Source organism: Cucumis sativus, chromosome 3, assembly GCF_000004075.3.
Source record: "Cucumis sativus cultivar 9930 chromosome 3, Cucumber_9930_V3, whole genome shotgun sequence".
Taxonomy (NCBI): Eukaryota; Viridiplantae; Streptophyta; class Magnoliopsida; order Cucurbitales; family Cucurbitaceae; genus Cucumis; species Cucumis sativus.
Genome location: NC_026657.2, coordinates 22050957 through 22066431, shown reverse-complemented (window position 1 = coordinate 22066431; position 15475 = coordinate 22050957). Strand labels below are relative to the sequence as shown.

The following is a 15475-nucleotide window of genomic DNA, read 5'->3' as shown; positions in this document are numbered from 1 at the left end:
ATATTGACTTGAAATTGAACTAAACTACGTACAAGACATAAAGACGAGATAAATTGGGGCTAATCGGAGCATACGGCCATAGGTAAACACACCTTGGACAAGTATGTTCGTTACATTCTCCCCCACCTAAACAGTTGACGTCCCTGTCGACTAGTGAAGCTTGAACTCCTCGATCTTCTGCGCCTCGGCTTCTAGGTCTTCGACACGTTCCCAACTGGTTTCTTCCACATGAAGGTTCTTCCACTTTACCAAGTACTCGTGGATCCTTCTTGTGGGTCTTCGACCCTTCCTCACTCGTTAGGCCAGGATTTCTTCAACTTCTTTACTCTCCTTCTGGCTGAGGTCAATGGTCGGTCGGACTATGACATTACGTCGCATGTCATCAGGATCTTGGTAGTAGGGCTTCAAATTACTCACATGAATTACTAGGTGGATTTTCATCCATGTGGGCAACGCTACTTTATAAGATGTGTTCCCTACCTTCTTCAGCACTTCCACTGGTCCCTCGTACTTTCTTACGAGGCGTTGGTCTTTGCGTCCTCGAAACCGAATCTGTCCTGGTCGTAACTTAATGAGAACCTGATCTCCAACCCGAAACTCCAGGGGGCGGCGCTTCTTGTCTACCCACTTCTTCATTCGCTTCGAGGCTTTCTCTAAAGAGGCTCGAGCGATGTCTATCGTCTGCTTCCATTCCCTGGTAAAATTGTGAGCTTGAGGGTTCTTCCCCGCATAGGGGTGATAAACAAGGTGTGGCAGAACTGGTTGTCTTCCGCAAACAATTTCGAAAGGGCTCTTTCTAGTTGACGAGCTTGTCTGAGCGTTAAAACAAAACTGGGCGACATCCAACAACAAAGCCCAATTTCTTTGCCTTGCAGTAACAAAATGGCACAAGTATTCTTGAGCATACAGTTGAACCGCTCAGTCTGACCGTCCGTCTGGGGATGGTAACTTGAGGACACATTCAGGCTTGTCCCTAAGAAAGTGAATAACTCTGTCCAAAAGGTGCCAATGAACCGTCCATCTTGATCACTCACAATGCTTGTCGGTACACCCCACAACTTCACAATATGTCTAAAGAATAATTGAGTTGTTAACTCCGCCGAACACTGCTTCATAGTGGGAACGAAAGTGGCATATTTCGAGAATCGATCTATGATGACTAATATAGTCTCATAGTCACCTACTTTTGGAAGATGGGTGATGAAGTCCATAGAAACACTCTCCCACGGTCTCATTGGCACATGCAGAGGTTCGAGAAGCCCAGCAACCTTTGCCTTCTCGACTTTGTCCTGTTGACAGACAAGACACGTCTTCGTGTATTGCATGACGTCGTCTCTCATACGGGACCAAAAGTATCCCTTCTTCAGCAAGGCGTATGTCCTCTGCCATCCGGGGTGGTCGACCCACAGAGTGTCGTGACACTCGTGTAGCAACTTCTTCCTCAGGTCTCCTCCCCTAAGGACATACAACCGTCTCCCCTTCATCACTAACAGCCCATCTTCAACCCAAAACTGCCTTGTTTTACCTGGCTCAGCTAAACTCATGACACTCCTAGCCGTAGAATCCTTCTGCAAGAACTCCCTCAAGACATCGTGCATAGGACCATCAATCTTGCTTGCGTAGAGATGTGCTAACATGCACAAAGCAGCGTGGTCACCTCTTCGACTAAGCGCATCAGCGACCTGATTGCTCACCCTCTTCTTGTGTTCAAACTCAAAATCAAACTCAGCTAGGAATTCCCGCCATCTAGCTTGTTTTGAAGTCAACTTCGGTTGCGTAAAGAAGTGACAAGTAGCACTATTGTCTGTCTTCACAACAAAAGTTGACCTCAATAAGTACTGTCTTCAGGCCCTTAAGCAATGTACTACGGCAAGCATTTCTTTCTCGGACACGGTGTACCTCCTCTCTGCGACATTCAGCTTTCGACTCTCATAAGCGATGGGATGTCCATTCTACAGGAGTACACCACCCAACGCATAATCAGACGCATCTGTCTCTACTTCCGACTCTCATAAGCGATCCCCAGAACTGGCCCCTTGACCATAGCTTGCTTCAGTTCATCGAAGGCAGCCTGACATTTCGGTGTCCAATTCCACTTGTTGTCCTTCTTCAGCAAGTCAGTCAACGGGCTTGCTCTTTTAGAGAATCCTTCCACGAATCGCCTGTAATAATTGGCTAACCCGAGGAAGGAGCGCAAGTCAGTGACTGACCTTGGTACTTCCCAATCACGAATCACAACGATCTTCCCTTCCTCCATACTGATTCGACCACACTCAATCACATGACCTAGAAAATTGATCCGCTCTTGAGCAAAGGAACACTTTTCCCTCTTGACATACAGTTGGTTCTCCTTCAACTTCTGAAAAACCCTTTTGAGGTGGTCCTTGTGTTCTTCTAGCGTGGAGCTATAAATCACTATATCGTCCAGATAGACCACCCCAAACTTGTCAAGGTATTCATGGAAGACCTGGTTCATTAGCGTACATAACGTTGCAGGCGCATTGGTAAGACCAAATGGCATGACAAGGAACTCGAACGCCCCCATACCTCATAACGCAGGTGGTTTTGGGCTCATCCCCTTCGACAATTCTTACTTGATAATAGCCCGATCGCAGATCTAGCTTCGAGAAATACTTTGCTCCTTGAAGGCGATCAAACAGGTCATTGATTATTGGCCGCAGTGTTGGAATTTTTTGTCCTAAAACTCGTAGTTTGTAAATCATATTCTATTCAATAAAGTTGTTATTGAGAAATTAAATATTATAATCTTAAATCCAATAAATCAAAGTTCCAAGGCTATTTTTTGAATAAACTTGAACTTTATGTGTAAACATAAACGTGGATCAAGTTCGAGTATATAGCCTAAATAGTCTATAGTATATGAAATAAAGGTTGGGCGCCTTATTTTGAGAGACTATGGATGCGGCCCACTTTGTAGTACAAACGATGTGATCCTAATCGTTCATGTAGAGACATGAAAGTGGGGGCATCCTATGTAAAATGTTTACATAAGACTGAACCATGAATTAGTCATTTTTACGTTATAACACCGTTTACTGTTTAAAACTGACTATCTCAATTATTGATGACCTAGGTAACTTAGTCTTAATCCTGAGTTAACTATGAACTCCTGTTCATACGAGATTATCCTTAGATCTGCATAGGTGAGGGCAGCTCATCAGCGTTGGCCCAATAAGCCTCCCATTTCAGGGGTAAGATCGGGTGGATAGCTGGGAACATAGGGTACAAGATGGAATTCACTCCTACCCGCTTTAGGGTTAGTAGATAGGTTGCTCTCTTAAGCACTGAATCCAAGTCTTGAACAAGGGGCCCCACCCTCTCATTGGCCCGAGAGGGATTAAGTTTATAGGTTGAACCTTAAACCAATTGTTCAATAGTGGATTAGTGGGACTTAAGGAGCAAGATGTAATCTTGGGGGTAAAACGGTATTTTGACCCAGCCAAGGTTACGAGCAACCTGTGAAGGATTAACTTACTGATTATGGTTTTATCAAATGGACACAAATATATCTATAGTGAGGGGAGTGCAACTACGGGACTTTAGTGGAATGACCCGTTAGTTAACGAATGTTGATTAACTCGGTTTAAAAGAGTTTAGCTAGTTAATCTTGAATCGTTGGAGCCCATGATCTATAGGTCCATTAGGTTCCTCTGCTAGCTCATATGGATTAAACTTAGAACAGTGTGATGAAATAAGTCGAATTGTTCGAATAGGGAGAAGAAAGGAAAACCGACATATACAGTGATATAATCGTCGGTCTTCTAATTAGAAATAGAGCTTTATGTTTTACATACTATAAGTATGAATGCGGATTCATACTAAGAAGCTCGGAATTGGTCAAAAATAGTAAAAAGTCAAAATGTTGACTTTTGACTTTGAAAAGTCAAACTTTGACCGGCCTTATATTCAAATGTGATTTGAATTTTGGAAAAATGAATGCGGATTCATGCTCGGGAGGTTGGAATTAGTCAAGACGGACAAAATGGTAAAAAGTCAAAATATTGACTTTTGACTTAGAAAAGTCAAAGTTTGACTTTTGACTAGAAAAATCTAATGACCATTTTACCCTTGGACTAAGTTAGTGGGAAAATCCAACATTTTGTTGGATAATCCCACTAACTCTTAGTGGGATATGTGGCTATATGAGATATAGACACCTAGCCCACTAAGTTCCACTAATTGTTAGTGGAATATTAGGTGTTGAGATTTGGCAATTGAATTGCATGCATTTTTGCATGTAATTAGGCTATAAATAGAGATGTTTTCAAATGTTGAAGGACTTTTGCCTCTTTTATCATTTTCATAATCTCAACAAAAGAAAAAAGAAAGCTTCCAATCTCATTTTATCTCCATTACTTTCTACACCAAAATTGGGTCCCACAACCCGGTTCTTTGTCTAGAGGATAGCAGTTGAGTACTAGTGGTGGTCTCGGGTAGAATTGGTAAGAAGACATCAAACCTTTTGAAAGCTTCAAAGGTAATACTTCTTAAAACCCTAATTTGATTAGTTTATGGTTACATGTTAATTGTGGCAATTAGGGTAGAAATTCGATTCTTTTTCCGCTGTGCATGACTTAGTTCTATCATGTGGTATCAGAGCATGCTTCATTTTTACCCAATTGCATGTGGTGGGTTCATATTTATTAGATAAATTTTGGTTTGAACTAAAATGGATATATTATGATTTTGGCTCTAGATTAAGTGTTTTTGTTCTAATTATTGTAATTAGCCTTGTTAATGGCTTATTTTTATTGTTGCAAAGTGTTTGTAATTTTTTAAAAAAATAAAAAAAGTCATTAGAGTTGAAGCTAGGCTGTAATTGGTTCAACCGGGTGAGAGAATTGAAAAAAAATGAAGAAAAGAAGGTCACAGACCCGAAAACCCGGTTTTGACCCGCTTCGCGACCCGCACGCGCCCGCATGCCCGCGCGCCCTCCTGCGCCCGCACGCGCCCGCGCGCGCCGCACGCCCTCCTGCGCCCGCGCGCGCCCTCCTGCGCCCGCGCGCCTTCCTGCGGCCGCGCTCCTGCATGCGCCCGTGCGCCCGCCTGCGCGCGCCGCGCCCGCATGCGCCCGCGCGCCCGCATGCGCCCGCGCGCCCGCCTTCGCCCGCGCGCCTGCCTTCGCACGACCCGTGTGCGCCTGGGCCGGTTCAAGCCAATAAATTTGGTTTTTGGGCCGGTTCAAGCGGTTTCGGTTGGTTTTTTAGCCGGTTCGAAATTTTTGGGAGTGGTTCTGTACTACACCAAATTAATTATGTAATAATTTAGCACTTAGCTTAATTTAGGAGCCAAAAATCAGTCCATTTTAGGGTGTTTTTTTTTATTTATGCATGTGATGTATGATTAAATTACTTTAAATTTGTATGTGCATTTTGAATGTCATATAGATTTAAAATCCCACCATAGGTTAACATGTTCATGCATTAAAATGTATGATATAAAGGTTATATTGTATTGTATGCATGTTAATTGATTAATATGGAAATTAATTAATATGATTAATTAATTATTTAATTAATTAAGTTATTCTTGATTAAATATGATTTAATCAAATTAATTAATTATTGTTTGATTTAATTTAATTAAATATGATTTAATTAAAGTTAAATAAATTAAAATCCATATTAATTGATTGTTTTTATAAGATTATATATTGATAAAATGATTGATTAAGTCTAGAAGTTTTTTTTATAAGTGTTATAAAATAAATTAGACTTTTAAAATCAATAACAAAGATTAAATGCATGCTCACTTAGGTTAAACATATCTTCCATTTTTCATAGAAATAGGTCGATATCTTGTAAAACTGGTTACAAAAGGCTCACCTGGTTCAATCTTGTCAACAAGTCAGATAAGATGACTAAGGTTGGAGGTTCTTAAGTTGACGGTTTACGGAACACCTCCTACCTGGAGATCGTAATCAGTTCTTGAGCCTAGTTAACCTAGTTTTATGAGCATTCGTGAGAGGTGTGAGGTAATAAAAATGGTTTTTCACCTAGACATCATAGGTTAAAATCCTGTATAATGGTTATACTTGGATGTTTTATCTAGACTTAAGATTTGTTTAAGTTAGCCTAAATATAAATCTTGAAGTTTGGATTACCCTATTTTTTTCCTTTTAGAACACTTCAACTAGAGAAAAATAATGTATTTTAGCTCTAGTGTCCCTAAGAGTTCACACCGTGAGGTCCATGCAGGGCTTTGTGCCGTGCATAGGAGCGGCCTCCCTTCGGAGAGTGTTTGCATGGATCAAAATCAAGGTGAATAGGGGAAGTAGTTCATAGTAAGTGGGTGAGGGATTTGTGACAGCACATCCCACGGTCTCTTCCATTAGGCCGCACCGTGAGATTTCTATAATATGCCTGCTTGTCTGCCCTGGAGCGACGTTCCCTTCGGAGGGTTGTATTATAGGATTCGGAACACCGCGAACTCCAAAACTGGATAGGATTTCTTAGATTAGTTTTCATAAATGATTCTAATCTATAAAATCTGAAAATGGTGGGTAACACTTACAAGAATTACTAAGTTGTTAGTATATTCTTGACTAAAGTAGCGATAACTAAGTGCTATAAAGAATAAAGAGTTATTCTTGAGATAGCATCTAGTCAAGATTGTCTTGGTTCAAAGGAGGAATAATCAACTACCCTTCGGAGAAGGTTGTTCTAAACCTTTGAAATATTGTTGCAAAATACAAATAATGAAAGGGTACATTATTAGTAATTGCTAAATTAGATTGGATATTTTTTATGATTATAGTTTTTTCCTAAAAAGAATATGTTTGTTTTTCAGCATGAATAGCTCAATAGTTCAACTTTTAGCTTCCGAAAAACTTAATGGCGATAATTATGCGGCTTGGAAATCAAATCTTAACACAATACTAGTGGTTGACGATTTAAGATTTGTCTTAACTGAGGAATGTCCTCAAAACCCTGCCTCTAATGCTAACCGAACTAGTCGGGATGCATATGATCGATGGATAAAAGCTAATGAAAAAGCCCGTGTTTACATTCTTGCCAGCATGTCTGATGTATTGGCAAAGAAACATGAATCCTTAGCCACGGCTAAAGAGATTATGGATTCATTAAGGGGAATGTTTGGGCAACCAGAATGGTCCTTAAGACACGAGGCAGTCAAATACATTTACACTAAGCGTATGAAGGAAGGGACCTCTGTTAGAGAACATGTTCTGGACATGATGATGCACTTCAACATCGCTGAAGTGAATGGTGGTCCCATCGAAGAGGTTAATCAAGTTAGTTTTATCTTAGAGTCTCTTCCGAAGAGCTTCATTCCATTCCAAACGAATGCGTCTTTGAACAAGATAGAATTTAACTTGACAACCCTTCTGAATGAACTCCAGCGATTCCAAAACCTAACTATGGGTAAAGGAAAACAAGTGGAAGCAAATGTTGCTACCACAAAAAGAAAATTTATAAGAGGATCGTCCTCTAAAACCAAAGCTGGACCCTCAAAACCTAATGCTCAAATAAAAAAGAAGGGAAAGGGAAAGACTCCCAAACAGAACAAGGGTAAGAAAGCTGCAGAAAAAGGTAAGTGTTACCATTGTGGCCAAAACGGGCACTGGTTAAGAAACTGCCCAAAATACCTTGCAGAAAAAAAGGCAGAGAAGGAAACACAAGGTAAATATGATTTACTAGTTGTAGAAACATGTTTAGTGGAATATGAAAATTCTACCTGGATACTAGATTCAGGAGCCACTAACCATATTTGCTTCTCATTTCAGGAAAATAGTTCTTGGAAAAAGCTTTCAGAAGGCGAGATCACTCTCAAGGTTGGAACAGGAGAGATGGTCTCAGCTTCAGCAGTGGGAGATTTAAAGTTGTTTTTTAGAGATAGATATGTCATACTTAAGAATGTCTTATATGTACCTCAAATGAAAAGAAATTTAATATCTATCTCTTGTATTTTGGAACAAATGTATAGAATATCTTTTGAAATTAATGAAGCGTTCGTTTTCTATAAAGGTATTCTAGTTTGTTCTGCTATACTTGAAGACAACTTATATAAGTTAAGACCAACTAGAGCAAATTTTGTCTTAAATACTGAAATATTCAGAACAGCTGAAACTCAGAATAAAAGACAAAAAGTTTCTTCTAATGCCTATTTATGGCACTTAAGACTTGGTCACATAAATCTCAATAGGATTGGGAGATTGGTTAAAAGTGGGCTTCTAAGTCCGTTAGAAGATAACTCTTTACCTCCTTGTGAATCTTGTCTTGAAGGAAAAATGACCAAGAGATCTTTTACTGGAAAAGGTCTAAGAGCCAAAGGACCCTTAGAGCTCGTACATTCGGACCTTTGTGGACCAATGAATGTCAAAACTCGAGGTGGATATGAATATTTCATTAGCTTCATTGATGATTATTCAAGGTATGGTCATATTTACCTAATACATCATAAGTCTAATAGTCTTGAAAAGTTCAAAGAATATAAGGCTGAAGTAGAAAACGAATTAGGTAAAACAATAAAAATACTTCGATCAGATCGAGGTGGAGAGTATATGGACTTACGATTCCGAGACTATTTAATAGAAAATGGAATCCAGTCACAACTCTCTGCACCTAGTACACCTCAACAGAACGGTGTATCAGAAAGAAGAAACTGGACCTTGTTAGACATGGTTCGCTCTATGATGAGTTTTTCTCAGATGTCAGATTCTTTTTGGGGATATGCTTTAGAAACAGCTGCTTATATTTTGAATAATGTTCCCTCTAAAAGTGTTTCAGAAACACCTTATGAGCTATGGAAAGGGCGTAAAGGCAGTTTACGTCATTTTAAAATTTGGGGTTGTCCAGCACATGTGTTGGTACAAAATCCAAAGAAATTGGAACATCGTTCAAAATTATGCTTTTTTATAGGTTATCCAAAAGAATCAAGAGGTGGTTTGTTTTATGATCCTCAAGAAAATAAAATACCACATCAGGGATCATCAACCTCGTAGTAAACTAGTATTTAAAGAAATTTCCAAAAGTGCTATAGATAAAACCTAGTTCATCCACTAAAGTAGTTGATAAGACTAGGAAATCTGGTCAATCACATCCTTCTCAACAGTTGAGAGAGCCTCGACGTAGTGGGAGGGTTGTTCATCAGCCTGATCGCTATTTGGGTTTAATTGAAACTCAAGTCGTCATACCTGACGATGGCATAGAGGATCCATTAACCTATAAACAGGCAATGAAAGATGTAGATCGTGACCAATGGATCAAAGCCATGGACCTCGAAATGGAGTCTATGTACTTTAATTCTTTCTAGACTCTAGTAGATCAACCAAATGACGTAAAACCTATTGGTTGTAAATGGATCTACAAGAGAAAACGAGACCATGCCGGTAAAGTACAGACTTTTAAGGCTCGACTTGTGGCAAAGGGTTATACCTAGAGAGAGGGAGTAGACTAGAGGAAACTTTCTCTCCCGTTGCCATGTTAAAGTCAATTAGAATACTCTTATCCATCGCCACTTTTTATGATTATGAAATTTGGCAGATGGATGTCAAGACAGCTTTTTTGAACGGTAATCTTGAAGAGAGCATCTATATGTCTCAACCAGAGGGGTTTATAAAACAAGATCAAGAACAAAAGGTTTGTAAGCTTAAAAAATCCATTTATGGATTAAAACAAGCTTCTAGATCCTGGAATATAAGATTTGATATTGCGATCAAAATCTTATGGCTTTGAACAAAATGTTGACGAGCCTTGTGTTTACAAAAGGTCGTCAATTCCATTATAGCATTTTTTAGTCTTATATGTAGATGATATTCTACTTATTGGAAATGACTAGGATATCTTCCTGATATCAAGAAATGGCTAGCTATGCAATTTCAAATGAAAGATCTGGGAGATGCACAATACGTTCTCGGAATCCAAATTGTTCGAAACCGTAAGAACAAAACACTAGCCATGTCTCAAGCATCTTACATAGACAAAATGTTGTCTAGATATAAAATGCAGAATTCCAAAAAGGGTCTGCTGCCGTACAGATATGGAATTCATTTGTCAAAGGAACAATGTCCTAAGACACCTCAAGAAGTTGAGGATATGAGAAATATTCCCTATGCTTCCGCTGTTGGAAGTTTAATGTATGCAATGTTATGTACTAGACCTGACATTTGCTACTCAGTAGGGATGGTCAGTAGGTATCAATCCAATCATGGACGTGATCACTGGACAGCCGTTAAAAACATTCTACATGCTCATGTATCGTACAAAGGATCTGATCCTTACTGGATACACTGATTCAGATTTCCAAACTGATAAAGATGTTAGAAAGTCTACATCAGAATCAGTATTTACTCTAAATGGAGGAGCAGTAGTTTGGAGAAGCATAAAGCAAACTTGTATAGCTGATTCCACAATGGAAGCTGATCATTTTACAAAAGCCCTCATGGCTAAAGTGTTTGAGGGTCACCTACACAGTTTAGGTGTACGATGTTTGTAAACTAGGACAAGTGGGAGACTTATTGGCCATGTGCCCTAGTTTCATATATATTCTCTCACACCACATCTCTCATACCACTAGGAATTTTAGTCCAAGTGGGAGTTTGTTGGAATTTTTTGTCCTAAAACTCGTAGTTTGTAAATCATATTCTATTCAATAAAGTTGTTATTGAGAAATTAAATATTATAATCTTAAATCCAATAAATCAAAGTTCCAAGGCTATTTTTTGAATAAACTTGAACTTTATGTGTAAACATAAACGTGGATCAAGTTCGAGTATATAGCCTAAATAGTCTATAGTATATGAAATAAAGGTTGGGCGCCTTATTTTGAGAGACTATGGATGCGGCCCACTTTGTAGTACAAACGATGTGATCCTAATCGTTCATGTAGAGACATGAAAGTGGGGGCATCCTATGTAAAATGTTTACATAAGACTGAACCATGAATTAGTCATTTTTACGTTATAACACCGTTTACTGTTTAAAACTGACTATCTCAATTATTGATGACCTAGGTAACTTAGTCTTAATCCTGAGTTAACTATGAACTCCTGTTCATACGAGATTATCCTTAGATCTGCATAGGTGAGGGCAGCTCATCAGCGTTGGCCCAATAAGCCTCCCATTTCAGGGGTAAGATCGGGTGGATAGCTGGGAACATAGGGTACAAGATGGAATTCACTCCTACCCGCTTTAGGGTTAGTAGATAGGTTGCTCTCTTAAGCACTGAATCCAAGTCTTGAACAAGGGGCCCCACCCTCTCATTGGCCCGAGAGGGATTAAGTTTATAGGTTGAACCTTAAACCAATTGTTCAATAGTGGATTAGTGGGACTTAAGGAGCAAGATGTAATCTTGGGGGTAAAACGGTATTTTGACCCAGCCAAGGTTACGAGCAACCTGTGAAGGATTAACTTACTGATTATGGTTTTATCAAATGGACACAAATATATCTATAGTGAGGGGAGTGCAACTACGGGACTTTAGTGGAATGACCCGTTAGTTAACGAATGTTGATTAACTCGGTTTAAAAGAGTTTAGCTAGTTAATCTTGAATCGTTGGAGCCCATGATCTATAGGTCCATTAGGTTCCTCTGCTAGCTCATATGGATTAAACTTAGAACAGTGTGATGAAATAAGTCGAATTGTTCGAATAGGGAGAAGAAAGGAAAACCGACATATACAGTGATATAATCGTCGGTCTTCTAATTAGAAATAGAGCTTTATGTTTTACATACTATAAGTATGAATGCGGATTCATACTAAGAAGCTCGGAATTGGTCAAAAATAGTAAAAAGTCAAAATGTTGACTTTTGACTTTGAAAAGTCAAACTTTGACCGGCCTTATATTCAAATGTGATTTGAATTTTGGAAAAATGAATGCGGATTCATGCTCGGGAGGTTGGAATTAGTCAAGACGGACAAAATGGTAAAAAGTCAAAATATTGACTTTTGACTTAGAAAAGTCAAAGTTTGACTTTTGACTAGAAAAATCTAATGACCATTTTACCCTTGGACTAAGTTAGTGGGAAAATCCAACATTTTGTTGGATAATCCCACTAACTCTTAGTGGGATATGTGGCTATATGAGATATAGACACCTAGCCCACTAAGTTCCACTAATTGTTAGTGGAATATTAGGTGTTGAGATTTGGCAATTGAATTGCATGCATTTTTGCATGTAATTAGGCTATAAATAGAGATGTTTTCAAATGTTGAAGGACTTTTTGCCTCTTTTATCATTTTCATAATCTCAACAAAAGAAAAAAGAAAGCTTCCAATCTCATTTTATCTCCATTACTTTCTACACCAAAATTGGGTCCCACAACCCGGTTCTTTGTCTAGAGGATAGCAGTTGAGTACTAGTGGTGGTCTCGGGTAGAATTGGTAAGAAGACATCAAACCTTTTGAAAGCTTCAAAGGTAATACTTCTTAAAACCCTAATTTGATTAGTTTATGGTTAGATGTTAATTGTGGCAATTAGGGTAGAAATTCGATTCTTTTTCCGCTGTGCATGACTTAGTTCTATCACGCAGATATCTGTTGCGGACCGTGATCTTGTTTAGGGCGCGGTAGTCGATGCACAACCGCATACTTCCATCCTTCTTCTTCTGGAAAAGGACTGGAGCTCCATATGGAGCTTTTGCAGGTCTCATAAATCTTGCGTTCAGCAGTTCGTCCAGTTGTTTTCGAAGTTCAGCCAACTTTGGCGGCGCCATACGATAAGACTTCTTCGCAGGTCGTTTTGCCCCTGGCAGCAATTCGATCTCATGGTCGATCATTCTCCGCAGAGGCAATGATTTCGGCAGGCTGTCTGGCATCACATCCTTGTACTTCTCTAAGACACTCAGGATGTCATTGGGGACTGTTTCCCTTGAGCTTTCCAACGACTCCAGTGGGATAGCCATAAAGGTTGGTTCGTCACGAGCAAGACCTTTCTTCAACTGCATAGCCGAGATCATCTTTATCCCATCCGGCTGACGAATCTCTGTTTGAACAACAGTAGGCGTTGTTCCAGTAATCACTAGACATTTGGCTAGCGGCATTGGTATGACTTGATGCTCAAGTAGAAACTCCATACCCAGTACCACATCAAAGTCATCCATCTTTGCAACCACCAAATCTATTAGGCCGCTCCACTCTCCTATCCTTATGGTTGTTCGTTTTACCAACCCGACGATAGGTAGGGCAGCCAAGTTCACGGCCTTCATTTTTCCTGCGTCCTTCTTCCAACGGAGATTCAGCCGTCTGGCTTCTGCTTCTGCAATGAAGTTATGGGTGGCACCAGAATCCACCATAGTGCTCTTAGGTGGCTTCTGGTTGACCCAACAGTCTACGTACATGAGACCATTCTTCTCCTGTCCATTGGTCTCCCCCATCTTCATCTGGAGCGATGACAGAAACTTTAGGGCCCCCATCCGAGGATTCTCGCCCTCTTCTATATGTCCAACGTCTCCTTCAGTCTGACTCAATCTATCATCTGAGTCTGAGGCGAGGGTGGCTTGAAAAGAGTTGAAGGCGGTACGGTTGGGGCACTCTCTGGCAAGATGGGGCCCTTTACATATGAAACAACTGATGGAACGACCGGAGTTGTTCTGATTGTTTGGTCCTCGCCAGTTGTTTCCTGTATTCGCTTGGAAGGGCTTGCGATCTCCACCTTGTCGCTTGTCTCCCTCTGCAGTCTTCGGGGAATTTGGGCGGTTGTTTATGTTTCCTCCAGAGGAGGAAGCTTGATGCCGTCTTGCATCCTGAGATTCGCTAGATAAGTCAAACAACCGTTCAGCCACTACGTATGCTGACGTGAGGTCTTGGATTCGTTGCTCATACAACTTGGTCCTAGCCCACGACTTCAAGCCCTCGACAAAACAGAAAACTTTGTCTTTCTCGGTCTTGTCGCGTATGTCCAACATCATCCCCACAAATTGTTTCATGTAGTCCCGAATGTTCTCCGTGTGCTTCAATTCACGCAGCTTCCGTCGGGCCAGAATTTCGACATTCTTAGGGAAAAATTGCGAACGAAGTTCTCCTTTTAGGGCATCCCACGTGTCGATTGTGCAACACCCTTCTTGAATGTCCATGTATCGGGACCTCCACCATAACTTCGCATCTTCTGACAGATGCATGGTTGCCAACGTCACCTTGGCCTCTTCAGTAATTGCGTTCGTGACTTTGAAATACTGCTCGACATCAAAGATGAAGTTTTCTAATGCCTTGGCATCTCTCGCCCCACAGAAGGGCTTGGGCTCAGGAACCTTGATTCTGCCCACAGGAATGGCTCCTCCAGCTGGAGCCTGGTTTGCTAGTGCTCGCATAGTAAGGTTCACCCTCGTGTTTACCTCTGCGAGCTCATTCCTCACGACATTGAGGGTTGCTCGAAAATCCCCTGTCATGTCGTTGATCATCTCCAACATGTTCTTTTGCGAGTTATCAAGGTCCATAACTTGTTCTTCCATCTGGGCAACATAGCCCGATGAACTGTCCCCACGCTCGTAGGCGAAATTTCCCACTCTCATAACTCGGGACTCTAGAGTGTCGACTCTAGTTAGTAACTCTTGGATGGGTAGTCCGTCAAGACGATCGGACACGGCTTCAATGCCATCAGCTTTCTTGGCAATATCCTCAAGCTGCTGTTCCAAGAACTGGATGGAATCAGGAACTTCCACTAGGTAGAGCATCTGCTCTTCGATTACCACAAGTCGCTCATTATGGGTCTTGCTACATCTTTTTGTCACGCACTGTCAACTAGCCAACTTGGCTCTGATACCACTTGTCACAATCGTAATCCTTCAAACACGATGTGAACGATTGTGTGGCACTTGTTCTAGCTCGACGAACAAGTCAGCCGATCAAAATCCGCAAATCGCAGACAACTTTAACACATGCTTCAACTTCCCCTCACGTTCTTGGAAAATATTTTTAGAAAACGTGAAAGATGATTAAATTGATTGAAAACATTGTTAAAACAAGCATTGAAGACTGTCAATTGCAATAAGAAAGCATAGATTGCAAAGAGTACGACAAGGCTTGGGCGGGGATTCAACAGGTATGCCTCCCCTATAGTACATTTTTAACATTTTTCATCTCTGGCAGGCTTGCATATGAAAATGCCGAAACGTCACACCCAAGCATATCGATTTGAAATTGAAAGCAACTACCTAAACTACATACAAGACATAAAGACAAGATAAATTGGGGCTAATCGGAGCATACGACCATAGGTAAACACACCTTGGACAAGTATGTCTGTTACACCGGGCGCCTATGGCCGTGTCAACGGGCATCTGGGCGTGCCATGGGGCTGTGTCGTGGGCTGACACTCGGGTTGTTGTGGGCACTTGTCGTGGCACGCGTGCGGGGCTTGTGAGCCGTCCTCGAGAGGTGCCTGCCAATGTTGTGGGCATATGTCGTGGTCACCCTTGGGTTGTCTTGGGACCACGTTGGGCTACTCCTGGGCCTTGCTGAAGGAGTCGTGGCACATATTGGCGCAATTTTGGGGGCG

The 15475-nt window shown here is 40.9% G+C and overlaps 1 pseudogene; it reads right to left on the bottom strand.

The window, feature by feature from the left end:
- Positions 1 to 674: 674 nt before the first annotated feature.
- On the bottom strand, positions 675 to 14651 carry LOC116402442 (annotated as a pseudogene).
- Between the last annotated feature and the right edge of the window lie 824 nt (positions 14652 to 15475).